The 27,342-nt window shown below is 37.8% G+C and overlaps 1 pseudogene across 1 annotated transcript; it reads left to right on the forward strand.

Moving 5' to 3' along the window:
- Positions 1–14,615: 14,615 nt before the first annotated feature.
- LOC308614052 (olfactory receptor 11G2-like) lies at positions 14,616–15,583 on the forward strand (annotated as a pseudogene). Its single transcript has one exon. The product of its transcript is annotated as an olfactory receptor 11G2-like (transcript).
- The last annotated feature ends 11,759 nt before the right edge of the window (positions 15,584–27,342 follow it).

The following is a 27,342-nucleotide window of genomic DNA, read 5'->3' on the forward strand; positions in this document are numbered from 1 at the left end:
TAACTAAAATAATATTCTTTCTAATTTATTTGCTATTTTTCATTTTAACCTTTTTCTTTCTTCAGTATTCTGGAGAGTCTCCCAAGCCTGCAACAGGCACTGCAGAAGAAAAAATAAACTTTTGATGAAAAATCAATGAAATTTTGGTGTTACTGCTGTGGCATAACCTACTAAAGTTGGTAACCAACCAAAGTTAAAAGTAAATCAATATCCTCACCATCTCCCAGAAAAACATAAAGACTTTCACACATTTAACTCCAATCATACCAAATCTTGACTTATGCAAATGTTATTTTCATGTACTTTAGTTCTTTTTCTAAACTTCAGAAGTTTGTTTGTTGTTTTGCTGGTTAATACAGTAGATTTTATTTAGCTTTAACCACATACTTGCCTTTTTTTTTTCTTTGTCATCTCAAACCTCCCAGCCAGGATCACTTTCTTATTGTTTCAAGGCTATACTTTGAAATTTCCCTTAGCTGGTTATCTGTTAGTAGCAAACTTTGTTTCTGCTTTTCTGAGGATCTTTTTATTTTATTTTCACAGAGCTGATAATTATTTTCTCTCCAAACATTCGTTTATATTTTTGCTATTAAAGAAGTCAGCTGATTCCCTAACTAGCTTTCCCTTGGGAATAAGCTCTGCTTTTCTATTCAGATACTTTCAGGATGTGCTTGGCTAACGTTACTGATCTGCAGTTCCATTATGGTGTGTTTTAACGTGCATTAAAAAAAATGATCTTATTAATATTTTGGTGGGATTCTTCAGTATGGAGACTGGTGTCTCTCATTAGCTTTGGAAATTTTTCAACATTATCTTTTCAAATATTGCTTCTGTTACATTTTTGTCTACCCTCTCCTTCTGAAACTCTGATGAGGCATATGTTAGAATTTTTCATTCAATTCTCAATGTCTCTTAATCTGTCTTTCATTCTTTCTATCTCCTTTTGTCTCTGCCCTGCATTGTTGATAATTTACTTAGCTCTGTATTCTAGGTTCCTGTTTTCTCTGGGTGTGTCTAATTTGTATTTAAATACACCTATCATTAATTTCACTGTCAGATTTGTATAGGAGTGAAATTAAGAAAACACTCCTATTTACCATTGCAACAAAAATAATAAAATATCTAGGAATAAACCTACCTAAAGAGGCAAAAGACCTGTATGCAGAAAATTATAAGACACTGATGAAAGAAATTAAAGATGATACAAATAGATGGAGAGATATACCATGTTCTTGGATTGGAAGAATCAACATTGTGAAAATGACTCTATTACCCAAAGCAATCTACAGATTCAATGAAATCCCTGTCAAACTACCACTGGCATTTTCCACAGAACTAGAACAAAAAATTTCACAATTTGTATGGAAACACAAAAGACCCCGAATAGCCAAAGCAATCTTGAGAATGAAAAATGGAGCTGGAGGAATCAGGCTCCCTGACTTCAGACTATATTACAAAGCTACAGTGATCAAGACCGTATGGTACTGGCACAAAAACAGAAAGATAGATCAATGGAACAGGATAGAAAGCCCAGAGATAAACCCACGCACATATGGTCAACTTATCTTTGATAAAGGAGGCAGGAATGTACAGTGGAGAAAGGACAGCCTCTTCAATAAGTGGTGCCGGGAAAACTGGACAGCTACATGTAAAAGAATGAAAATAGAACAATCCCTAGCACCATACACAAAAATAAGCTCAAAATGGATTAAAGACCTAAATGGAAGGCCAGAAACTATCAAACTCTTAGAGGAAAACATAGGCAGAACACTCTATGACATAAATCACAGCAAGATCCTTTTTGACCCACCTCCTAGAGAAATGGAAATAAAAACAAAAATAAACAAATGGGACCTAATGAAACTTCAAAGCTTTTGCACAGCAAAGGAAACCATAAACAAGACCAAAAGACAACCCTCAGAATGGAAGAAAATATTTGCAAATGAAGCAACTAACAAAGGATTCATCTCCAAAATTTATAAGCAGCTCATGCAGCTCAATAATAAAAAAACAAACAACCCAATCCAAAAATGGGCAGAAGACCTAAATAGACATTTCTCCACAGAAGATATACAGACTGCCAACAAACACATGAAAGGATGCTCAACATCTTTACTCATTAGAGAAATGCAAATCAAAACTACAATGAGATATCATCTCACACCAGTCAGAATGGCCATCATCAAGAAATCTAGAAACAATAAATGCTGGAGAGGGTGTGGAAAAAAGGGGACACTCTTGCACTGCTGGTGGGAATGTGAATTGGTACAGCCACTATGGAGAACGGTATGGAGGTTCCTTAAAAAACTACAAATAGAACTACCATATGACCCAGCAATCCCACTACTTGGCATATACCCTGAGAAAACCATAATTCAAAAAGAGTCATGTACCAAAATGTTCATTGCAGCTCTATTTACAATAGCCAGGAGATGGAAACAACCTAAGTGTCCATCATCGGATGAATAGATAAAGAAGATGTGGCACATATATACAATGGAATATTACTCAGCCATGAAAAGGAATGAAACTGGGTCATTTGTAGAGATGTGGGAGGATCTAGAGACTGTCTTACAGAGTGAAGTAAGTCAGAAAGAGAAAAACAAATATTGTATATTAACACATATATGTGGAACCTAGAAAAATGGTACAGATGAACCAGTGTTCTCACAAGAGGGAGTGAGCACACCTCCTTCTACTCCGCCATCTTCCATTATACACCTAACATAATTTTTATTATTTTTTAATTTACTTTTAAGCCCATTATAATGTGAGCTTCTTTTTAAATTAATTTTTATTGGAGTATAGTTGACTTACAATGTTGTGTTACTTTCTGCTGTACAGCAAAGTGAATCTGTATACCTATATCTATATCCACTTATAGAGAAAGAAGTATGTACAAGACCATATCATTCTTTTACAAAACCCACATACTGTTTGCTTGGACCTCAAAGAGAATATCTGAAATATTTGTTTGAAAATCATGTCAGAGCAATCTTAGCTCCTTTTTGTCTCCTGTTATTTTTCAGGTAACATGACAGAATTTAGTGACTTTGGGTGGAATCAGAGAATAAACAGTTGATAGTAGGATTTTAAATTCCTATACCTGAAAAAGGAACACTGAACTTGTATTACCAGTTGAAATGTACAGCAAGGTAGAAACAGAATGACTCCTCACCATGGTAAACTTAAAACAAGGAGAAGTGAGCAGGGTGGTTCTCAAAGAAAAAGAAGTCTGTTACTTAATAGGATATGAAGAAAAGATAATATCCTCAGACATGGGATCATGTTTCACCCCATAGGAAGGGAGGCTGAATGCCAGAGATTCAAGATTCCCAGTATCATCCAAGTCCACTCAGAGGTCCCTATTCCAAATTTCAGCATCCCAATCTCTTTTAGTTATTTTGACCACCTAATTAACTACCCCAAAACTTAGTGTTTTAGAGCAACCAAAACCATTTATTATCTCTCATAAACCTGTGCTTTTACTGGACTCAGCTGGGAAATTTTTTCCTCCACATGGTGTTTGCACAGGCTGTAATCATCTGGAGGCATGGCTGCACCCGGAACAGCCAAGAAAGATCCCCCAAATTGCTGCTAGTTGGTGCTGGCTATTGTCTGGAAACTCAGCTAGTTGTGTCAACTGGAGTTTCTTGATTCTGCTCTACATGTTCCAAGAGGCAACGATGGAGGCTACAGATCTCATAAGGCCCAAACTTGGAAGTTAAACAGCATCACTTTTGTCACATCCTACTGATCAATATGGGTCACGAAACCAGCTTATATTCAAGGAGAAGAGAAGTAGATACCACCTCTTGATGGGAAATGCAAGGATGACATTATAAAAGAGCATGTAGGATAGAGATATTCTCTGGGCCATCACTGGAAACACAATCGACCATATAGTCCACCCTCTCATTATGTAAAATATATTCAACTTCTCCCCAAAGGCTCATCCCATTATGGCATCAGGCATTAGTCCAGAATCTTGTCACTTAAAATGAGGCATGAAGTTCCCGTGTGCAGTAATCTGACAGGATAACTGCAAGATTCACTTCTGTCAAAAGGATGGAGTTCTTTTCTTCTTTCTTTTTCTTCCCTTTCTGAATAATTCAAATATAAAGCCATTAGGCAGAACAGAGAGAGATGGGTGTCTGTGACACAGAATAAACTTGTGCAATCCAGAGTGGAGTGTCAAAATACAAGTGGGTTGAGAAGCGTGGTGAGGAAAGGGGCAACTGAGCATGGAGTTTTAGAAACTGATAAGGGTGAGAAGAGTGCCCAGGTCTGGGGATAGGATATCCTGATGTGGGGTGCCTATGCTCAAGCAGGCAACAGGTCCATCTGCACAGGGAAAGCATGAGAATGGAAATGGGAAGCTGGTGACATACAGTGGGATTATTTTAAAAGCTAATACATTAAGTGTAATAAATTAGGTTTCTCACTGTAAGGAAAGGAAGTAGCAAATACTTTAGAAAGGGTGAAAGCTAGAATGAACCCTGCAGTGTTTAACTGGAATTGAAAGTATCAGTGTAAACTCATGGTTTACAATATATATAGATAAATATAGAAATAAATCTGTCTACTGAGTGGGCTTAGGAGCAGGGATATGCCAACAGCAATGAGCATAACTAACTGCCATGTTCCATTAAAAGGAACCAGCCTCTTTGACAAGACTGCTGATTCCTGGACTGGGATACAAAAGTTACAAAATGAGCCTGGAATATCTTTTCTGTGTCAGAAAGTACTTAAAAGATTTAAAGGTGCATACCAAAAGGACACAAAAGGGAGCTTGTATAGGCTCCCATCAGTTAAATTAGGAACAAGTTAAGCATCAAATGAGTGATATTGACAGATTTGTAACTATTCAGTTAGAGAACCGTGAGTCCATATAGATATATACAAATAAATGAATAAATCAAAAGTTTGATGAGGTGTTTACAAAGTTTCAAAGTATCTCCTCATGGTCTGCTTACTAATAACAAAGGGGGAAAGACTATCTTTACAGTAGAGTAGTCTGACAGACATTACCTTAATCAAAGTGAGCATTATTACAAATGGGATGAATTGAAATCATGTGTCATGGAATGCAATATTCTTTTAGTGGTATCTACTGCTATCCAAGATACTTAACCTGAATCTAATCCTAAAAGATATGAGACAACCTCAGATTGAAGAAAACTGTACAACACAACTAACCTGTAATTTTCACACATGTCAAGGTCAAGAGAAGACCCGGGAACTAGTCCTTACTGAAAACAAAAACAAAAACAAAAAACTAAAGAAACACAACTACAGTGACCATAGAGGTATGACATACAGATCTCCCTTCAAGAAAACATTGGCTGATGGGCTGTGAGGAGAGTAGTTAGCTGAGTGGCTCCAGCTACAGTATATGCGTGACCCACCACAGCATTTAACTGAAGACCATGTTCTTCCCACAGCCAGTCCCCAGCCAACCATAAAGGTTAAGTGCTAGGCCCAATGCAGGAAATCTTGGAGTCAGATCTCCCCTTGGAGTAGCTAAGACTTTCTTGGGGCTATTTCATAGTTTAAGGCTCCTGTTTACCAAACCTCTTCCTTCCCTCCTCCTTTCACAGGTTTCAGACCCAATCTCAGTCTAAAAACTTTCCCTGACTGCTCTTGCTGCCTCTCCCCTTTATTCTCACTGATGTCCCCTCAATAAATCTCTTATACTTCTAACTCTATTAGAGGCATCTACTTACCAAAGAACCCAAATAACATTAAATTAAATGCAGTGAATAATCCTGAACTGGATTATTATGCTACAAAAAAATAATTAGAACAATTGGCAAAACTGCAATGCAGTTCTGAAGATTAAATGGTAGTGATATATTTATGTTAATTTCTTGATTTGATGGTTGTGTTGGGTTATATAGAGAATACTCTTATTCCTTAGAAAGGCACAGTAAAGTATTTGGGGATGATGGGGCATCAGGTTGACAATCTACTCTCAAATTGTTTAGGGCAAAAAAATTCCTTTGTGCTGTACTCCCAAGTTTTCTGAAACTTTGTAATTGCTTAAAAATGTAAAAAAGGGAGTCAGAAGACACAAAGAAGTTCACTAGACCACAGTAATTCTGAAATCCAACTGGGGTCATGGCATAATTCCCCCTGTTTTCCAGGGTTTCAAGGACTGAATTATGTCCCCCTACCCAATTTATCTTGAAGCCCTAACCCCTAACTGTATTTGGAGATAGGGCCCATAAGAAAGAAAATAACATTAAATGAGGTTGTTAGGGTGGGGCCCTAGTCCAAAAGGACTGGTGCCGTTATAAGAAGAGGAAGAGACTGGGGATGGGCACACACAGAGAAAAGGCCATGTGAAGACACAGTGAGAAGGCAGCCACCTGCAAGCCAAGGAGAGAGGCCTCAGGAGAAGACAAACTTGCCAACACTTGATCTTGGGCTTCTAGGCTCCAGAACTACGAGAAAATAAGTTTCTGTTGTTGAAGCCACCCAGTCCGTGGTATTTTGTATGGTAGCCTAAACTGACTAATAACACAGGGGAAAGGAATGTTCACTGATGTAGGCTCAGTTACGCTCTCTAGGAATAATTCTTTATGGCTCTTGGCTCTGTCGTCTAGGTTCCAGGCTCCACCCTCTGAGATACCTTTCCCTTCCCTTTAGAAATGATTTGTGTTTACACCCGAGTAGGTTTCTTAACCTGTTTCCTCCTCATAAAAGTTTGGGGGCACAGAGGTCTCTTTTAAACATGAACTGCCTCTGTTAATTTTAGTCCAAACTGGTGGTGTTTCTGCCAATCAATGTCTTAGCCTGCATGTGAGAGATTGGTAAAACTTTGCACTTGACTTACTTTGTAATCCTGAAATTAACACAATTAAATGCGGATCTAATTTACAGCAAGGTCAGCACTGTGGCTATCAGAAATAAGAAATTCTTTTATGGCTGCCATAAAAGCTCTCTGTTTCTCTGACCATAATTTCAACTGAGAGTTTAAAGATCTGACCTTGTGTTTTGGTTCCGTCAGTGGTCCAGTACACTGACAGAAAGCCACCCCATGCCACAGTTCTCACAATCATCATTACTGACATAAAAATCAAGTTCAGTAGCCACCTGGTTGACCAAGGGACTTAATTACAATCAACAAGTGACAACTTATTCTTTTAACAGTGTTTTGACTTTTTTCTTTATTTTTTAATAAAAGCTTTATTAAAATATAATTCACATATTTAAAAATTGACCCTTTTGAAGTGTGTAATTCAGTGGTTTTAGTATATTCAGAGTCATGCAACCATCAACATCAATTTTAGAATATTTTCATTGCCACAGAATGAAACACTGCATCCACTAGTAGTCACTTTCCACTCCCCTCTTCCCCTAGCCCCTGGCAACCACTAATCTACTTTCTATCTTTTTTGACTGCCTTCTTAACTTTGTATAAAATTTTTAAGGTTCATCCATGTATCAGTACTTCATTCCTTTTTATTGCCTAATGATATTCCATGGTATGGACATGCCATAACATTTTGTTCATCCATTCAGGTTGCTTAGCATTTGGGTTGTTTACACTATTTAGCTGTTATGAATAATGTTGCTATGAACACTCATGTACCATTTTTTTGTATGGACACGTCTTTTCAATTCTCTTGGACATATACTTAGGAGTGGAATTGCTGGGTCATATGCTTAGTCTATATTTAACAGATTGAGAAACTGACAAACTGTTTTCCAAATTGACTGTGGCATTTTACAATCTCACCAGCAATGTATGAGGGTCCAATATCTCTACATACTCACCAATACTTGGTTTTCTTTTTCTTCCTTCCTTTCTTCCTTTCTTCCTTTGTTCCTTTCTTCCTTCCTTTCTTCCTTCCTTCTTTCTTTTTCTTTCTTTCTTCCTTTCTTCCTTCCTTCTTTTTCTTTCTTCCTTCTTTCTTTCTTTCTTTCTTTCTTTCTTTCTTTCTTTCTTTCTTTCTTTCTTCCTCTCTCTCTTTCTTTCTTTCTTTCTCTTTCCTTCTTCCTTCCTTCTTTTTTTGTTTCTTCCTTTCTTTCTTTCTTTTGCCAACCTGGTGGATGTGAGTTGGTATCTCCTTATGATTTTGATTTGCATTTCCCCAGTGACTAATGAAGCATTTTTCATGTGCTTACTGACTATTTACATATCTTCATTGGATAATTGTCTATTTAAATCCTTTGACCATTTTTAAATTGGGTTATCTTTTTGTTGAGTTATAAATTTCTTTATATATTCTGGATATAAGGTACTTATCAGATATGTTAGATATATTATTTGCAAATATTTTCTACTTATGAGTTGTGTTTTCACTTTCTTGATGATATCCTCTGAAGCATAAACATTTTTCATTTTGACTAAGTCCAATTTATCTATATTTTTTCTTTTTCCTCATGATTTTGGTGTTTAAGAAACTACTGCCTGGGCTTCCCTGGTGGTGCAGTGGTTGAGAGTCTGCCTGTCGATGCAGGGGACACGGGTTCATGCCCCGGTCCTGGAAGATCCCACATGCCACGGAGTGGCTGGGCCCGTGAGCCATGGCTGCTGAGCCTGCGCGTCCGGAGCCTGTGCTCTGCAACGGGAGAGGCCACAACAGTGAGAGGCCCGTGAACCGCAAAAAAAAAAAAAAAAAAAAAGAAACTACTGCCTAATTCAAGGTCACAGAGATTTACATTTATGGATTTTTCTAAGAGTTTTATAGTAGTAGCATTTACATTTAGGTTTCATGCATTTTGAGTTAACTTTTGTATTTGATGTGAGGTAAAGGTCTAACTTCATTCTTTTGCATGTAAATATCTAGTTGCCCCAGCACAATTTATTGGAAAGAAATTGAGTTATTATTGAGTCTTTAAAGACTATGGACTACTAGAACCCCAATTCCAATGGAAAGTTGGTAAGCATTGTGTTCAAACCACAAAACACAACCAAACTTGTCCCAAACTATCATAGTTGAGGATCTGTTTTCTGGGACTACTACTGGTACCAATTTCTGTATCAGAAATGTCCAGTCAACAGATATAAAGCCCTCAGGTTATTTTATCATAGAGAATTTAATGAAGAATTTAAAGAAGAGATAACTAAGGTAATAAAGAGCTAAAATTCACACAAACCAGAAAAAAAAGGAAACAGGTAGAAATTGCGTGAGCCAGATACCACTCTTAGTTCTCAGGCAACAAAGAGGAAAAGTTGGAATTATTAAAAACTTAAAGGCTTAGAGATTAGGCCCTGTGAAGCTGAAACTCAGACTTCTCAGGAAAGGGCACCAACCACCTAATGCTGTGCTGATGTCACAAAGTGTTATTAATTAACAGCCTTTCATTTGGCTCCTGCTCTGCCCAGGCACAGTGTGGAAGCAGTTCTGCCTCCCCAGGATCCTGGTGGGATGTGTGCATATTATCATATAATGTCATCTAACCTATGACGAGGGTGCCAAGAATACATAATGGGGAAAAGATAGTCTCTTCAATAAATGGTGTTGGGAAAACTGAATACCCACATGCAAAAGAATGAATTGGACTCTTTTATTATACCATGCATAAAAATCAACTCGAAGTAGATTAAAGACTTATATATAAAACCTGAAACCATAAAACTCATAGAAGATAACATGGGAAATAAATTCCTTGGCATTGGTCTTGCCAATGATTTTTTGGATCTGACACAAAAAGTACAGGCAACAAAAGCAAAAATAAACAAGTGAGAGACTATATCAAATTAAAAGCTTCTGTACAGTGAGGAAACAATTAACAAAATGAAAAGGCAGCCAATGGGATGGAAGAAAATATTTGCAAACCATATATCTAATAAGGGGTTAATATCTAAAATATATAAGAAACTCATACAACTCAAGCAAAAACAAACCATTATAACTCAATTTTTAAAATAGATCTTTATAGACGTATTTCAAAAAAAAGATATACAAATGGCCAACAGATACATGAAAAGGTGCTCAACATCACTAATCATCAGGGAAATGCAAATCAAAACCACAAGAGATATCATCTCACACCTCTTAGGATAGTTATAATCAAAAAGAAAACGGATAACAAGTGTTGGCGAGGATATGGAGAAAAGGGATCCTTGTGCACTGTTAGTGGAATGCAAACTGGTACAGCCACAATGGAAAATAGTACGGAGGTTCCTCAAAAAATTAAAAATAGAACTATCATACAATCCAGCAATCCCACTTCTGGGTATATATTCAAAGAAAATTAAATCACTATCTCCAAGAGATATCTGCACCCCATGTTCATTGTAGCAATATTGACAATTGTCAAGATATGGAAACAACTTAAGTGTCCATCTACAGATGAATGGATAAAGAAGATGTGATATACATACATGATGGAATATTATTCAGCCATGAGAAAGAAAGAAGTCTTGCCATTTGTGACAACACAGATGGAACTTGAGGGTATTATGCTAAGTGAATGTCAGATAGAAAAAGACAAATATTGTATGATATCACTTGTATGTAAAATCTTAAAAAGCTGAACTCAGGGATCTAATGCACATCATAGTGATTATGGTCAACAGTACTGTACTATATACTTAAAGCTGCTAACAGAGCAGATCTTCAATGTTCTCACCACAAAAGAAGAACAGTAATTATGTGAGGTGATGGAGGTGTTAGCTAATGCTATTGAGGTAATCATTTTGCAATATATAAGTGTATCAAATTAATACATTGTACACCTTAAACTCATACATTGTTGTATGTCAATTATATCTCAGTAAAGCTGGGAAAAAAGTTTTTTAAAGAGTACAGTGAAGTATAGATGCTATATAAAGAAGAAATAGAGATAATAGGGCTGGGTGCCAGTTTACCCTACTCCAGCACACTGCCCTCCCTGCTCTTCCTCTGATATGCCAAACATACTCCTACTCTTCTTCCTAGCATTAGCTGTTCCTTCTGTCTGAAATCTCAATATCCTCTTGGTTTGTTCCCTCACTTTTTCAAGCTTCTGCTCAAATGTTAAGGTCTCTGTTAGGCTTTTTTAAAGACCTTATTTAAAATTACATTTTAAAGTCCTGCCTCATTTCCAATCCATCCCACTCCCATGTTTCATTTTTCTCCAATGGAAAAAATATTATAATTCAGTTATTCACACTGATTTTGTTTATTTTCTGTTGCTCCCCACCTAAATTGAATTGTTCCAGGTAGGCAGGATTTTTTTTTCTGTTTTTTAAAACATGCTCTATCCTTACTGTCTGTTAAGCACTTTAACATTTGTTGAATAACCCTATACCAGTCTTTACTTAAAATGTAATTTTCCAATGGCTATCATAAAATCGCAACTGAAATGTCTCTAAACAAAAAACGTGAGAATATTAGGGGGGAAAGAATTTTTTTTCTCTTTCTTTAAAATATAAACAGGGACTCTAATGGCACATGTTCTTATTGTAACTATTACAACAAATTCTATTATTATCTAATTATTCCCTAGGAACATTTTGCAATACCTGGTTAGTGTAAGCTCAAGAGAAGATAAGAATCTATTCTGCAAGTGCGCTATTCCTCAAGGAATAGCAGGGCTTGGGATTTAATAGTAAATAAGTAAGATTCAAAAACAATCTCATCTGTTGAACAAATACTTTTAAAATATCAGGAGAGTGGGCCCCAAATCTCAAAAGGCCATGATGCAAGGTAATAAATATAGACAACACCTTCATCTGGGCTTTCATCTTGACCATAAATATGAGCTTTGAAGCTGGGGAGAAAAAAATCTTTTATTCACTCTTTGCCACTCATGGCAGGTTACAAACTGGATCGTCCAATTCTTCAGAAGTCCCTCACATGCTGTGGGAATATTTTATTTCCCCCCTCTGGCTTTTCTTTTCGACACACATCCAAGCAGTAAGTTAAAATTTTGCATGCCCTATTTCAAATGCTGATTTTTCTGGACACATGGATTTACTGGCAACTGTTTTCTTCTTGTTCTGATATTGTAAATATCTCATTACAATAAAATTCAGACAGAAAATTTTTAAGTATTAATTTTTCTCTTATTTTCCTGAGTTTTGGGAAATTATCTAATTTTCTTTGCCTTAACTTTTTAATTATTTTTTTATTTTTTATTTATTTTTTGCTGCATCAGGTCTTAGTTGCAGCATGCAGGATCTTTCGTTGAGGCATGCATGATCTGTCATTGCAGCGTGCGGGCTTCTCTCTAGTAGTGGTGTGCAGGTTTTCTCTAGTTGTGGCACACAGGCTCCAGGGCACATGGGCTCTGTAGTTTGCAGCACGCAGGCTCTCTAGTTGAGGCACACAAGCTCAGTAGTTGTGGCACGCGGGCTTAGTTGCCCCACAGCATGTGGGATCTTAGTTCCCTGACCAGGGATTGAACCCGCATCGCCTGCATTGTAAGGCGGATTCTTTACCACTGGACCACCTATCTAATTTTCTTATCCCTTTAAAATGTTAATGAGTATTGTTTACAAAGAGGGCTGGGGATTTTATGTGAAAATGTATAATGATAAATTACTGGAAGTGGATTTATTATCAATATTATAATGAATTTTGTTACTTGTTCAGTAGAAAAAATATGAAAAAGCTCTTATTCCACTCTGATATCATAGCTCTCCAACCCATATATTGCTCTGTTTAACTCATTCAGTATGTCCTGTATGTTTTCTGTTTCTTGCATTTACAGGATCTTCTTCGGATTATGACTTTATACAGTTAGTATTCCCAAGAAATACTGTAACAGGAGACCCAAACAGGGTGAGTATTGATGCTGATTTGACATACCACTGTTAGGGTACCATTGTCAGTAAAAATTACTAATTAAGATAGCATAGAATAGGATACCACGGTATCAGGACACACACCACAGTATAAAAGACAAAAATAAAACGAGCTTTAAAAATTCAGTCAAATGACTTATGAAGCTACCACTAAGATATGTGGTAGCTAAGTAAGGTTTTTCTTCAATAAAAGCAGCAGAAGGATTCGTGGATGTCTCTTAAGTTAAGGTATTTTTTAAACTTATTCATATCAATTGCCTCATATTAATATTATGCTTTTTCTCTCTTTGTTTTTGAATATTCTGAACTCACTATATGTACTGAAGTACAAGTTATATGTTCTTAAGTAAAAGATACCCTCATTCCTAGTGACTGGCCAAGATTCAGTGACTGGTTAAGATTCACTAGCTTCATAGCTTGAGTTTCTAGACAAGATGACATTTATTCTTTCTCAGATACTGTACAAAAACCTCAGCTGAGAAAACCCATACAATTATTCAGGATAAAAATCTTAAATAATCTTCTTTTAAAATGTCTTACTACACAATTGCAATAGATTAAGGGAGAATCCCTGTCTTCCAGGACAAAACACACACACGCACACACACATACACACACACATGGGTGGGCCCACCATCTCATATAATGTGATTGTCATGAGAAACAAATAGATTGAACAACCAGGTTGTATTCAGATCTGATAAAATCTACACAGCCCCATGAGCAATGAGAATACATAAACAGCAGTCCTTCCACTTTAGACACCAAATGTGATAGCCAAGAGTAGGCTTCTAATAAAACAAGACATATAAAAGTTTTGATTCAGTAACAACAAACTAGGAGGAGGGGAGAGCAGGAGTGATTAAGCAAGATATTCCATGTCTCAAGGTTGTCTCAATAGAAGATGCCTAGAATGGGTATAAAAATATCTCAGAGGTATGTGTAAAAAAGAGAAAAAGAGACCAGACATAGAAAGCAGCTATGAAAATAATATTGAAATGCCACGCACACAAATCAAAAACTTTTCTCTACTTCACAACTTTTTTTGCAGCAAAATGGGCCAAGTCTAGTCACATTCAATAGTGCAGTCACTCAGAGCAGTTGCTCTCCTTAAGGGCGGCTGGCCCAAGTGGCATATCTAGTCCTCATATTCACAAGAGAGTATATCAAAATTTTCAACCAGAGAATTTTAGGTGCCAAAGGGTAGGACTCTTCTCTTGCTGGAGCTGAATCCAACAGGCTGGATAGAGAAAAAGCATTTCTTATATACCAAATGTGTTTAGTATAGTTACATAATATGTCACCTTTGCTGGTACCAGAAAGGCCCTTTTTAGTCATTACTTTACAATAACATAAACAAACACAAAAAGGAATATTCCCTGTACCCTTTCTTTGTATCTCACTGAGACAGAATGTCTCTTTTGAAATGTCTTAATGCAAGTACTATTTCACTTGCTATTATTATCAATATTACTAATTACAATAAATTAGTTTTACATAATGCTTTAGAAAGGAATTTCCCATGCACTGATTTGTATGTACTACACTTTATATGGTAAACAGATGAGAAAACACAATTAGAGGTTAAGTGACATATTCAGAATTACAAATTCTGTACTTCTTATGTGTAATTCAGTATCCTGACCTACTTTAATGATTGCCCCAAATCATGTTTTTATTTATATTATTATTTGCATGTTATCAAAATGAAATCATACTTTTGGGGAGCAGGTTGTGATGATCACAGCTTCATTGCTTTAATACAAAAATCATTGTTTATTACTTTATTCCCCCAAAATGGTAATGAAATTAGATTTTTTCAGGACGAATCAGCATACTCCATTAAAGTGCAGTAACCACTGTCATCTCCATGTCTTCCAGACTAATGAATGTGTCCAGCAGAGAAACCACCCAGTCCGTTAGCCACTTTATCCTCATGGGCTTTCCCTCACACCCAGAAATGCAGCTCCTCTACTTCGGGCTCTTCTCAGTAGCCTATACCCTGACCCTGATGGGGAACACAGCCATTGTCTGTGCTGTGTGGTGGGATCAGCGCCTTCACACTCCCATGTACATCCTCTTGGGGAATTTCTCTCTCCTGGAAATATGTTATGTCACCACGACCGTCCCTAACATGTTGGCCAACTTCCTGTCCACAAGCAAGTCCATCTCCTTTGTGAGTTGTTTTGCACAGTTCTACTTCTTCTTCTCTTTAGGGTGTGACGAGGGCTTCTACCTTTGCATCATGGCCTTTGACAGGTACCTTGCCATCTGCCATCCTCTGCATTACCCACACATCATGACTAAACAGCTGTACGCTGGCCTCGTCATCTTTGGGTGGTCCTGTGGGTTCGTGCTCTTCCTAACCCCAGTTGTTCTCATTTCACAGTTGCCCTTTTGTGGCCCAAATATCACTGACCATTTTATGTGTGATCCTGTCCCGTTGATGATGCTGTCCTGTTGTGAAGACACCACCACACAATTCATTTACTCTACTTTCAATGTTATTTTCATGTTTGGCACCTTTCTCTTCATCCTTTGCTCCTATGCTCTGGTGATTCTGGCTTTGCTAAAGATGCCCTCAGCAGTGAGCAAACGCAAAGCTTTCTCCACTTGTGCTTCTCATCTGACTGTAGTAATTCTGTTTTTTGGCTCTGTATGGTGATGTATGTTAGTCCTGGATCAGGACGCCCAGTGGAAGTGCAAAAAATTGTGGCCTTATTTTATTCTGTAATAACACCCCTCTGCAATCCTCTAATTTATAGCCTCAGGAACAAGGAGATGAAGGCTGCCCTAAGGAAAGTCTTTGGGACTGAAATACCTATCCATAAAACATAAATCAGAAGTCATAGTGAACCAAGTCCCAACACAACCTATCTGAATAAGATATGAGCAAGATGGTTTTCTAGAAAATTTCATCATTTTGGTTAGGGAACTGTTACAATAAAGTCCATGATTATCATGAAAATAACTCACTACATGACAGATTAGTCTTATTTAAGAAATAAGATTGTCTTAAGAAAATTGAACTTTTCATTAGAACTGATTTCTCAAAGGAAGTATAAATCTGGTTTGTATTTCAGAATTGGAGCAACTTATAAGGATGCAACAGAGGTCATGAACTTGTTTTGGGATTAACACTAAAAATTTTCCTCCACTGGTAGTTACTGAGTAAAAGGAAGGATTTCTGTATGAAATAAGTCCAGCCTTGCAGGTATGATCTTTTCACTCTTTTCCGAAGAATAATACATGTTTCTACTGTAAGGATTGTAAAGAAAGAAACTTATAACCTTAGTTGGATATTAAGTAGTAAGTCAGAAAGTACAAAAATAAGAATTAGGAATTTAATGACTAGTATTTATTCAAATAGAGTTAAGATACATGTTAAATGTAAAAGGCATTAGTCAGGACTTAACTCCCTTTGCTGCAAATCCAGTGTCAACTGACAGGTTTTAGGACCATATTTTATTTCAGAATTTTGCCATTTGACACATTTAAAATATATAATTACAAATTTTGGTTTGATTCTGCATTTTATTTTCACCATTAGCTACCTACTTTTTAAAGATGACTCTTTAAAAAGAGTCTGTGTCTAGTGGTGCAGTGGTTAAGAATCCGCCTGCCAATGCAAGGGACATGGGTTCGAGCCCTGGTCCAGGAAGATTCCACATGCCATGGAGCAACTAAGCCTGTGAGCCATAACTACTGAGCCCGAGTGCCACAACTACTGAAGCCCACACACCTAGAACCCATGATCCGCAACAAGAGGAGCCACCGCAATGAAAAGCCCGCACACCACAACAAAAGAGTAGCCCTCGCTCTCAACTAGAGAAAGCCTGTGTGCAGCAACAAATATACAACTCAGCCAAAAATAAATAAATAAAATAAATAAATTTATAAAAAAATAAAATAAAGATGACTCTAGGGATGCACAAAAGAAATAGAATGCAATTTAAGGGAGCTACATTTACAGCCTTCAGAAAGTCATCTATTCCACAAAGTGAAGTACAACTGTAATTGGACTTCCTTTACGAAAGAACCAAGGATTTGAGGTTGTCTGAACATGGAGGAACAGGCTTTCAGGGGGTTCAATAACAAAAGAGAAGTTTTCTTTGTCCTATTTCACAAAAGCAAAGTGAACTGAATGGCTGAACAATTGCCTGGGCAAATTATTTACATAAACAAAAACCATTAATTAAGAACACCATCCAAAATATCTTTAACAGAAGATGTTGTTTTCCTGATTATTTTAATTATTATTTCCTTCTAGGTGCTTATGGTTTGCTCATTCTACAATCATCCATCTTTCTTAGCAGAGAGGGAAAAGAGATGAAAATGTGTGGTGAATAAAATGTACTGTTGTTTCTAAAGGTGTGTGGTTCCTGCATTTGTAACCAACTTTGAGGTAATAATTAACTAGGCTTTCTGTGTCTCAGACTTTCCATATCAGGAAGACTTACCTCATAATTCAGGTCACTGACCCTCAAAATGGAATGAAATTAATTAATTAACTAGTTAATTAAAATGGAATGAAATCCAACTTTTTAAGTAACTTTTGCTGAATTCAGGACTTTATAAATTAAGAATACAGTGAAATCTGAACTTCAAATTTGTCTCATTTATTTTAGGATATGAACTATTTATAAGGATACAAACAAAGTCTCTTCTACTCAATAGATGATTTTTTGTCTTAAAATTTCCCTCAGAGACTTCCCTCAATCACTATCAAAAAGTTACATTCTTTTCAAACCATATAATAAATTCTTACCTCCTCACATACAGAGGCCAACCTTGCAGCCTACTTCATTTATTACAATAATATGCACTACCATTTCTAAGAATTTATCAGCTACTAATCACTGACATAAACCAACTATATAAACTATCTCCAAATTTACCAACATGTTTTTCTAGGAATAATCCATTTGAAGTTAATAGGAAAGGGGGAAAATGTCAGCTCAATTTTTTAAGTGCCACATTTAAATAAAGCAAGTAATGGGTTACACCAAATTAAACAAATTCATGAAGACTTCAAAACGTTATAAGCATGATGAATCTCCAAAATACATATACTAGAATGGAGCCTTATCCAATTTTGACAGGATAACTTCCTTGCCTCCCAAATCACCTCATGGGACTATTACTGCACTGAATAGTTTGAGGACAGTCACTTCATTTATTATATACAACAACCTTCTGGAGCAAGTTATTATCAACACCATGTTAAAAAATTAGAAAACTAACAGTTTTAGTGAGGTTCAGGAATTTCCCTAACATCACACAACTAGTAAATGATCACGGAACCAGAAGTTTATTGTAGCAGATGCTTTTGGTGAGCTTCTATTTTCAGCTGCAGTTGTAATGAATAGTTCCACGTGAATTTTAAATCATACTAACAGTGTCCCACTTGAAAAGTACCACATATCTTTCAAATTTCTGCCTCAGAGTTTCTCAAAAGTCACCAGAGTCCCCATAGCCTATACATGAGTGCAGCCCTGAAGTGTATGGGATTAGTACAGATGCATGAATGCATCAAACATTTATCTTTCTGGGAGATATTCCCTATGTATTTCGGAGGTCCTGAAATCCAATCTCCTTCTACAGTGGCTTTTTCTCCTCCCCTCTTACTCTCTCTGCTCCTTCTTGCTTTTTAAGATCACCTCATATGTAACATCTGCATCCAAGTCTTTGTATCAGGCTCTGCTTTTAAGAGAACACATATGAACTCATATGATAAGTGGCCCTAGAACTCAAACCCTCAATATAAGATTCTGGAAAGATGGCAACAAAGACCCCAGTACAGGGAGTAAGTTGAGTGATGATAACCCCTAGTATAGAAGAGCATCACACTTGCTAAGACTTTCACCTGTGAAAAATTAGGAGGAGTCACAAGTGGAAGGGAAAGTACTGTCTATGCAATAACACTAGCACTTGAATGAGATGGAAATAATGGTAATTATAAGAGCTGTGGAGTTGTGAACTTTTTATTTCCTAGAAAGAAGTACAAACTCAAGTCAGTCAACCAATTATCAAGTCAGAGCACATCTCTGAAATAAAGGACAAGTTGTTATTCTTTGTTATACTTTGCAACCCACCTACTAAGAAAGAGACACAGGACTGGGTGGGATTCGATATTTGGGACACAGATAAAACTACATTTGTTGATTATTACTCTGACACACGTATCAAGACTTAGAGAATGCCGATTTTGAGTGAGGCCAAAAGAAACTTCCAGGGGCTTCCCTGGTGGCGCAGTGGTTGAGAGTCCGCCTGCCGATGCAGGGGACACGGGTTCGTGCCCCGGTCCGGGAAGATTCCACATGCCGCAGAGCGGCTAGGCCCATGACCATGGCCGCTGAGCCTGCGTGTCCGGAGCCTGTGCTCTGCAACAGGAGAGACCACAATAGTGAGAGGCCCGCGTACCGCAAAAAAAAAAAAAAAAAGAAACTTCCACAGGTTGCTGTTCATGTTGCCCTGCTGAGCAGCAGGCTACGTAGATAACATATGATAAGCATTGGTAGACTGGTCCAGCATATCCCTTGAGTCCTAGAACAAGGCCACATTTTTTATTATATAGAACTACTCACTGTTTGCAAAGGAGATCTTGATTTCCATTGGGGAAAAATCCTGAGCATCTTAATATGAGAAATCAAGTGGCATGCAAACAGAGCTTCCCATCATGAGCTGGATATTGTCACATCCATCAAGTCATAAGTTCAGTCAAGAACAGCAGCAATTCATGATGCATTGGTAATGGTACATTAGTGTATGTGTCCAGACAGGTTCAGAGGACACATCACCTTCTTCTGCTGTACCAACACCTCGCCCTTAGTTTAAACCTATGGTCTCACGATGGGTTTCCAACAACCAGTAAATGAAGGAGGAAGAATCTCAGTCCTGATTTATGGGTAAGTTGATTCATATATTCATGTGAGCCAAAAATAGATGGCTGCTTCATTGAGCCTAACTCAGAGGCTGACTAAATCATGATGTTGAGGGTAAGTACTTACAGTATGTAGAAATAAAAAAAAAGAAAACTTAGTTTTCCAGTTGTATGATGGGGAAAAAAACCTAATATAAGGCTTATTTACGGGTTCTTAGGCTGTAACAAATGGCTTTTCTGGTCAGTCAGGGATCTGGAAGAAGCAAAATTGGAAAATCAGAGATAGGAAGGAAGATAGAACGATGGGAGTGGACACAAAGTGTGCAAATCTTGGTGTTTCATATTGATGCCTACCACTTGAAAACCAAGTGAATAGAATGATTCATACTGCATGTCAGGTAGCTTTTATCATCTGTCATCCCAGTGCTTGTACAATATGCTCACAAATGGAGGCACCATAATGGTAGGATTGAGGCTATGCACGAAACCCAAAACATGAGCCTCTTACCAAGGTTGACCTAGTTAACTAACTAGTTATCTAACTATCTAACAAATGACCAGCCAGCCAGCAGCAGAGACTGATGCTGAGCTGTCAATATAATCTTCAGTGAGAAGAAGCACCCAGCCACTTGGTGGCAAGTTGATTACATTAACCCCCTTCCTTTATGGAGAAGTGATCATTTATCTTTCCTGAAGCTCCTACTTATTCTGGAGACAGGTTGTGCTTCCCTTTTGATAACTGCATACAATTTCTATTCACAAGAAGAGACATTTTTCAATTCTACATCTTACGTGTTATATATAATCTCTAGGTGTGAACATATTCCTAAGCAGAAGATCAAAGTATAAACCATTAAGAGAAAGAGTGATATATAAGACTACATAAAAAATATCTTTGATTGGTTTTAAAAATTACTGTGCACATATTGAACAAGCAAATGCCAAAAAAGGTAAAGGTGAATATTTATAAAATATAAAAAATTATTTTAAATCAAGAAAAATGAACACATGATTAGAAAGATGAGTTATATACATAAATGAGAAGAAAAGGAAAAAAGAAAGGCAAAATGACCAATAAAATATTATTTTAATTTCAACCTAATTACTAATTAAATAAATACACATTAAAATAATGATGCATTACTTTTAAATATTCATAATGGTAATTTTTAGAAAAAATTATAATAGCCTGTGTGTGTGTTTCAAATATGAGGAAAATGAGCATTCTTACTACCTGCTGGCTGGAATGTAAGTTAGGACAACACATTTAGAGAGCAACCTAGCAATATGGCAAATAAAAACCTTAAAGTATACATTTTGATCAGCTAATCCACTTATAGTAATTCATTGTAAGGGAATATCGTCACAGAATAGTTTGTAATAGAAAACAATTGCAAAACAATCTAAATGTCCAACAGGAGAGAACCACTTACTTTATGCTGTAACCATAAAATGGAATACTATGCTCCTAGTAGTGATTAGGGAGAATTATATTTACTAACATAGCAAAAGATTCACTCCAGTTTGTATTTTTTTTTTTTTTTTTGCTGTATGCGGGCCTCTCACTGTTGTGGCCCCTCCCGCTGCGGAGCACAGGCTCCGGACGCGCAGGCCCAACGGCCACGGCTCACGGGCCCAACCGCTCCGCGGCATGTGGGATCTTCCCAGACCGGGGCACGAACCCGCGTCCCCTGCATCGGCAGGCGGACTCTCAACCACTGCGCCACCAGGGAAGCCCAGTTTGTATATTTTTTAAAGAATGTTCCAAGGCAACTTGTATGATATGAGCCATTTTTTTTTTTTTTTTTTTTTTTGCGGTACGCGGGCCTCTCACTGCTGTGGCCTCTCCCGTTGTGGAGCACAGGCTCCGGACGCGCAGGCCCAGCGGCCATAGCCCACGGGCCCAGCCGCTCCGCGGCATGTGGGATCCTCCTGGACCGGGGCACGAACCCACGTCCCCTGCATTGGCAGGCGGACTCCCAACAACTGCGCCACCAGGGAAGCCCGATATGAGCCATTTTTAATGTAAATATAAATAGAAGGAAAACATCAAATTTTAATATTATACCATTTTTTGTTCTGATTTTTTTTAGGTTTTCGATAACGACATGCAGCCTAACTTGCATAATTCAAAGATTTTTAAAAATGCATCAGCATTTTGGGAGAAACCAAGAGGGGAAAAAAATCACAAAACAGTGCTCTAAAGACAATGTGAATGTGGATGGAACAGTGGAGGACTGAGGAAAGTTATGGGTATAACTGAGGTATTTCTGACATAATCAGAGTCTCCCTGAGCCAGTGCCAGGTGCCTGCCCCCAAGCCTATTAATATTCTATTTCTGCCCAACTTCTTCTGAGTCAGGGATTCCACCTCTCAGACCTGAGATTATCAGTCACATCAAAGAATCTCAAAATCCCACAAAATTCTCAAAATTAAGTTAATTAAATTCACTTTCATTTGAAAATTCATTATTTAATGTACAGGGCATGTTTGAAGAGAAGAAAAGAAGCAGCATGGTGAAATTAAGCACTACCTATACCAACTCCAAAAGTTTGGATATCCTCGATCTAAAGTCAGTCATGAAATGACAAGTATATATATTTGGCCACTACTCTCTCTTCTGCCCAAATTCACGGAGGACATAGCAACACTAAGAACATTTATATATGGCCAGGGAAGGCTGTGCAAAGACAGGATTCTGGTGTCCTGGGCCATTTTGCCCAAAGCAGAACCTGGTCCAACACAGCCCTTGGGGCTTAGCTGCCATACCTTCCACAATACGCTGCCTGGAACAAAAAGAGTGCCTGGGAAGGTCTGATTTGCCCCCAAGTGCACCACTTCCTGCTAATGGCTTTCAGGTCCAGTGCTGATTTCTTCCCAGAGTTTGAATCCAGAAACCTAATCAGCACCGGGTTTCCCTTGGGTATTCCTAACTAAAGCAATGATTTCCAGGCCCAAAGCACATTTTATCTTCAGCAGTAAAATGTCCTGTTTGACTTAAGTTTAGAATTGTCCTGGATTATCCAAACTGGGCATGGTTTGCATACCCCCAGAGCTTTACCATATGAGCTCAGCTACCCACTGACAGATTTAGTGGGACAAGAGATGCAGTGAGCTCACTGGCAATATCACAGACCCTTGGTTGCCATGGCACCAATTCTAGGAAGAAAACACAGAGAAAGGGAATCAGAGAATGGAAAGAGAGAAAAATATAATAATGAAGAGAGAGAAAAATATATCGGTTCAAATTTACATTTGAGGAATTTATCTGAAACGGAAACATCTAGAAAAATTCAATTTTTTTCAGAATGGCTTTCTTTCTTGGGGCAATTGACATGTCAGAGAGGACTGGTTTCTGAGGTACCTCTGAAGTTAAAAAGGGAGAGAACTGATTTGGAAGGTTACATACTAATGAAATACCAAGTAAATATTATCAATAACAAAATATTTTAAAAGATCATACCAAAGAAGTTAGACAGTCATCATCAAAGCAACAAAGAATCCAAAGAAGTTTTTATAAGCAAGTCATTGAGGGAGGAGGTTAAAGATGAGTCTCCAAATGCAGTATGAAAATATTAGTGGGTCTCAGACTTCTAGATACATCACTGGTGCTTCCAAAATGGAAAATTAGAGTAACCTTAAGTCATCACTAGAAGCAGCAGCAGGAAGCAGGGGCAGCAGTAAAAGACCTGGTCACTGTTACTCAGAAGTATTTTCCCCCAAGTTGCTTTCTGCAGGAACTAGTGAACATTGAACAGAGTTAGTCGGCTACTTCCAGTATTGCTGCCTTTGTCAGCTTGGATTAGAGACATTCTGGCTGGTTTCTTCCACCTGATATCTCTGGGTTAAAATAACTAATGCTTGGAGAAGAAAGATAGAGCCTAATGCAAGTAATAGAGAGTCTAACAGAAGAAGGTAACATCTGAATCTGGTCTGATTCCCACCTTGCTGTGAACCATTACCAAGAGTTCAAATGTACCTCATTTTCAAGACTACTCCATGTCTACTTAAGCAGCAAAAAATAAAAAGGAACTAAAGGTTTGCCCTTGCACAGGGTTTTTGCTGAAACTTTTGCCAAAGCAGCTCATTACCTTGAAAGCTTCTTATGGGTAATGATTGTTTTGAACAAATCTTCGTTCACAATGGGCAATCATTTTTCATTGAAATTTGTTGTACCAAGATAAATAAGATGCTAAGCCATAAAGACCAGGTTCTGAACAATCTTATCAAGTATAGTGTTCGAAGTAAAAAATATTTAAGGAAGAAAAGAAGCCAAAATAATAATATTAATAGAACTTTCCCAGAGGGACAGAAAGGCATAACAATGACCAAGAAAGAATAACAGGTAGAAACTATAGGCAGATTAGATATAATTTTTCACTTCAGATATCCTATTTGTAGAAAAAAAATAAACCAAGACGAGTTATCACCAAAAAAACTCTTACCCTCTGTGGACTTCTGTTCAATCATTTTAAAATGGTAAGACAGTCTTCAAAAGAATTTAATGAGTATTTTATAACACATGTGAAATCTGCTGGCACAGTAATCAGCACATAGCAGCTACTAAACACTATCACCTAAACATAATATAAAGCTGGGTAGAGTGTTTATATCCATTGAGACAGGAGAAGATAATTTAAAAACATAAGAAGACATAAAATCCTTGCTGTTGAGGATGTGATAGGAGGCTCTGAATGTTAAATGACACCCTGGGTATTCTTATACTCATGAAATCTGAAAGCCAGGGACAGTTCTAGCGGGCATCAGTCCCTGCTGCCAGGAGTCTGCTGGGGGGATGCAGACCAACTTTTAACACCACTGTACTGAATGAATAAAGATCGGTGGGGAGGTTACTTTTAGTGAGTCATTGGGAAGATACTCAGGATTTGGGGATTTGTTAAAGTGAATTTTCTATGTCATTTGAAGAAACACATATGAGGACAAGGGAGATCCAGGAGCCTTGAAGCAACTGGTGACATCCAATATGGAGCTGGTTTTTAAATTCAGAACCTGTCTGGACGTGTCAGGTGAGCAGCAAACTAGAGGGGCCATTACTAGGTGACAGTCTCACCGATGGATTCAGGGAGGGCTTTTCACCACTGAGCTCATCACTGAAAGTAAAACACACCTGGAGATTGAACGATGCACTGTGATTGTCCCTGCTGCTCCAGAGGGTTAGCCTCCAGGGACAATATGTGGCCAGAAAGGGATGCTTAATAAAATGAATGGAGAGTTTCTTGGCACTCTATTCTTTTTTGCAGCTAAAGAGAATCCTTTGTGAGGCTCAAACTGTGGCAGAGTGTCACCAGGAACCCCAAATCCTGCACATCTAGGATCTCTAAGAGGGCACAAGTGGTAGCCCCTTGACTGCTTGCTGCAATGTCCACTGTGTATATTACTGCTACAAAAAGAGGGCTGTAGATGCTCTTTTGTATTTTTATCTATAAATGTGTTATATTGTAGACAAAGTTGTATATAAAATAATATATAATTTTTTTACAAAGTCCTCATTCTTCCTTGTGGAAGAATGTCTATCCAGGATATAGTTGTTTGTTTAAAAATCCCATCAGGAAAATCTGAGCTGACACTTCTCTGTTTCGCACTATCTATCAGATAAAAAAATGACAGAAGCTAGTGGGCTCCATATCACTTCAAAGGAGATAAAACATTTGTAAGTAATGGATGTTTATTTTCATTAAGTATGATTAAGATTGAAGAATTCCTATATTTGCAGTGAAAGGAAAAATGAACGTGTAGTCCCAGGTAGAATCCACAGTGACCCAAGATAGGGAGAGAAGGACCCTCAGTGTTGGACTTAGAACAGTGAGGCAGGAATAGAGGGATTTTCAAAGATCAAGAAGTCTGCCCTTGAAGTGGGAAAGGAAGGAAGAACATTCACAAGAGTTGCAGGCTGTTCCACAGATAAGAATTTGAAAGAAAACCTGCTGCTTCTTTCTCTTTCTCTTTGCATGACATTTTCTTTTCTCCTACTTCAAATTTTGATTAACACCTTCTCATTCAAGAGCCACCCTCAAAACACCAAAGGCTTCTTCTCAAGTGTTCCTTATTCTCTCCTTAATTTTGAGGTGAGTTTATACTGACTCTGACCAAGAGTGAAGGGGGATTTCTTGTTCAAATATAACATCTTTGAAATGTACCTTCTTCCACTCTTTCATTCCTTATCATGTTTCTTTGCCCTGTTCACATGCAGTCTTACCCACCATAGCCAGTTCAACTGTAATAAGTAAAATTGTGGTCACAATAAAGAGTGTGATGGCTCTTACTAAACACATTTTAGCTAAATATCAAATAGTGAAAATTTAGGCTGTCTAGCTATGGTTTAAAGCATCATATCATCCCTTCCAATCACTGAATTTCCAGTCAAAGTCTCCTCCAATGAGCCCATTACCTCGAATTTACAGTTTATAGTTTTCCATTTCAACTCACCCATCTGTTGTATGCCATGTTTGATCTTCCTAAATGAACACAGGCAATGTCAGGTGCCAGCAAGGTGAGCTTTCAAGTTGCTTGTTCTTCCTCTGTGCATCCACTCTCTGCCTGTTTATTCAGAAAGTATTAGTGGAAAGACCTTCAAGATGGTGGAGGAGTAAGACGTGGAGATCACCTTTCTCCCCACATATACATCAGAAATACATCTACATGTGGAACAACTACTACAGAACACCTACTGAATGCTGGCAGAAGACCTCAGACTTCCCAAAAGATATATATATATATTTTCCTTTTTCTCTTTTTGTGAGTGTGTATGTGTATGCTTCTTTGTCTGATTTTGTCTCTATAGCTTTGCTTTTACCATCTGTCCTAGGGTTCTGTCTGTCCTTTGTTTTTTTTAGTATAGTTTTTAGTGCTTGTTATCATTGGTGGATTTGTTTTTTTGGTTTGGTTGCTCTCTTCTTTCTTTCTTTTTTTTCCCCCTTTTTTCACTACTTTCTAATTTTTTTATTTTTAATAATTGTTTTTTATTTTAATAACTGTATTTTATTTATGTTTTCTTTCTTTCTTTCTTTCTTTCTTTTTTTTCTGATCCATGTGGCTGACAGGATCTTGGTGTTCTGGCCAGGTGTCAGGCCTGTGCCTCTGAGGTAGAAGAGCTTGAGTTCAGGACATTGGTCCACCAGACACCTCTCGGCTCCATGTAGTATCAAATGGCGAAAGCTCTCCCAGAGACCTCCACCTCAACACTAAAACCCAGCTCCACTCAACGACCAGCAAGCTACAGTGCTGAACACCCTATGCCAAACAACAAGACAGGAACACAACCCCACCCATTAGCAGAGAGGCTGCCTAAAATCATAATAAGGTCACAGTCACCCCAAAACACACTATCAGACACGGTCCTGCCCACCAGAAAGACAAGATCCAGCCTCACCCACCAGAACACGGGCACCAGTCCCCTCTACCAGGAAGCCTACACAACCCACTGAACCAACTTAGCCACTGGGAGGAGACACCAAAAACAGTGGGAACTATGAACTTGCAGCCTGCAAAAAGGAGACCCAATCACAGTAAGTTAAGCAAAATGAGAAGACAGAGGAACACACAGCAGATGAAGGAGCAAGGTAAAAACCCACCAGACCAAACAAATGAAGAGGAAATAGGCAGTCTATCTGAAAAAGAATTCAGAGTAATGATAGTGAAGATGATCCAAAATTTTGGAAATAGAATGGAGAAAATACAAGAAATGTTTAACAAG

Source organism: Mesoplodon bidens, assembly GCF_964165515.1.
Source record: "Mesoplodon bidens genome assembly, chromosome: 3".
Classification (NCBI taxonomy): domain Eukaryota; kingdom Metazoa; phylum Chordata; class Mammalia; order Artiodactyla; family Ziphiidae; genus Mesoplodon; species Mesoplodon bidens.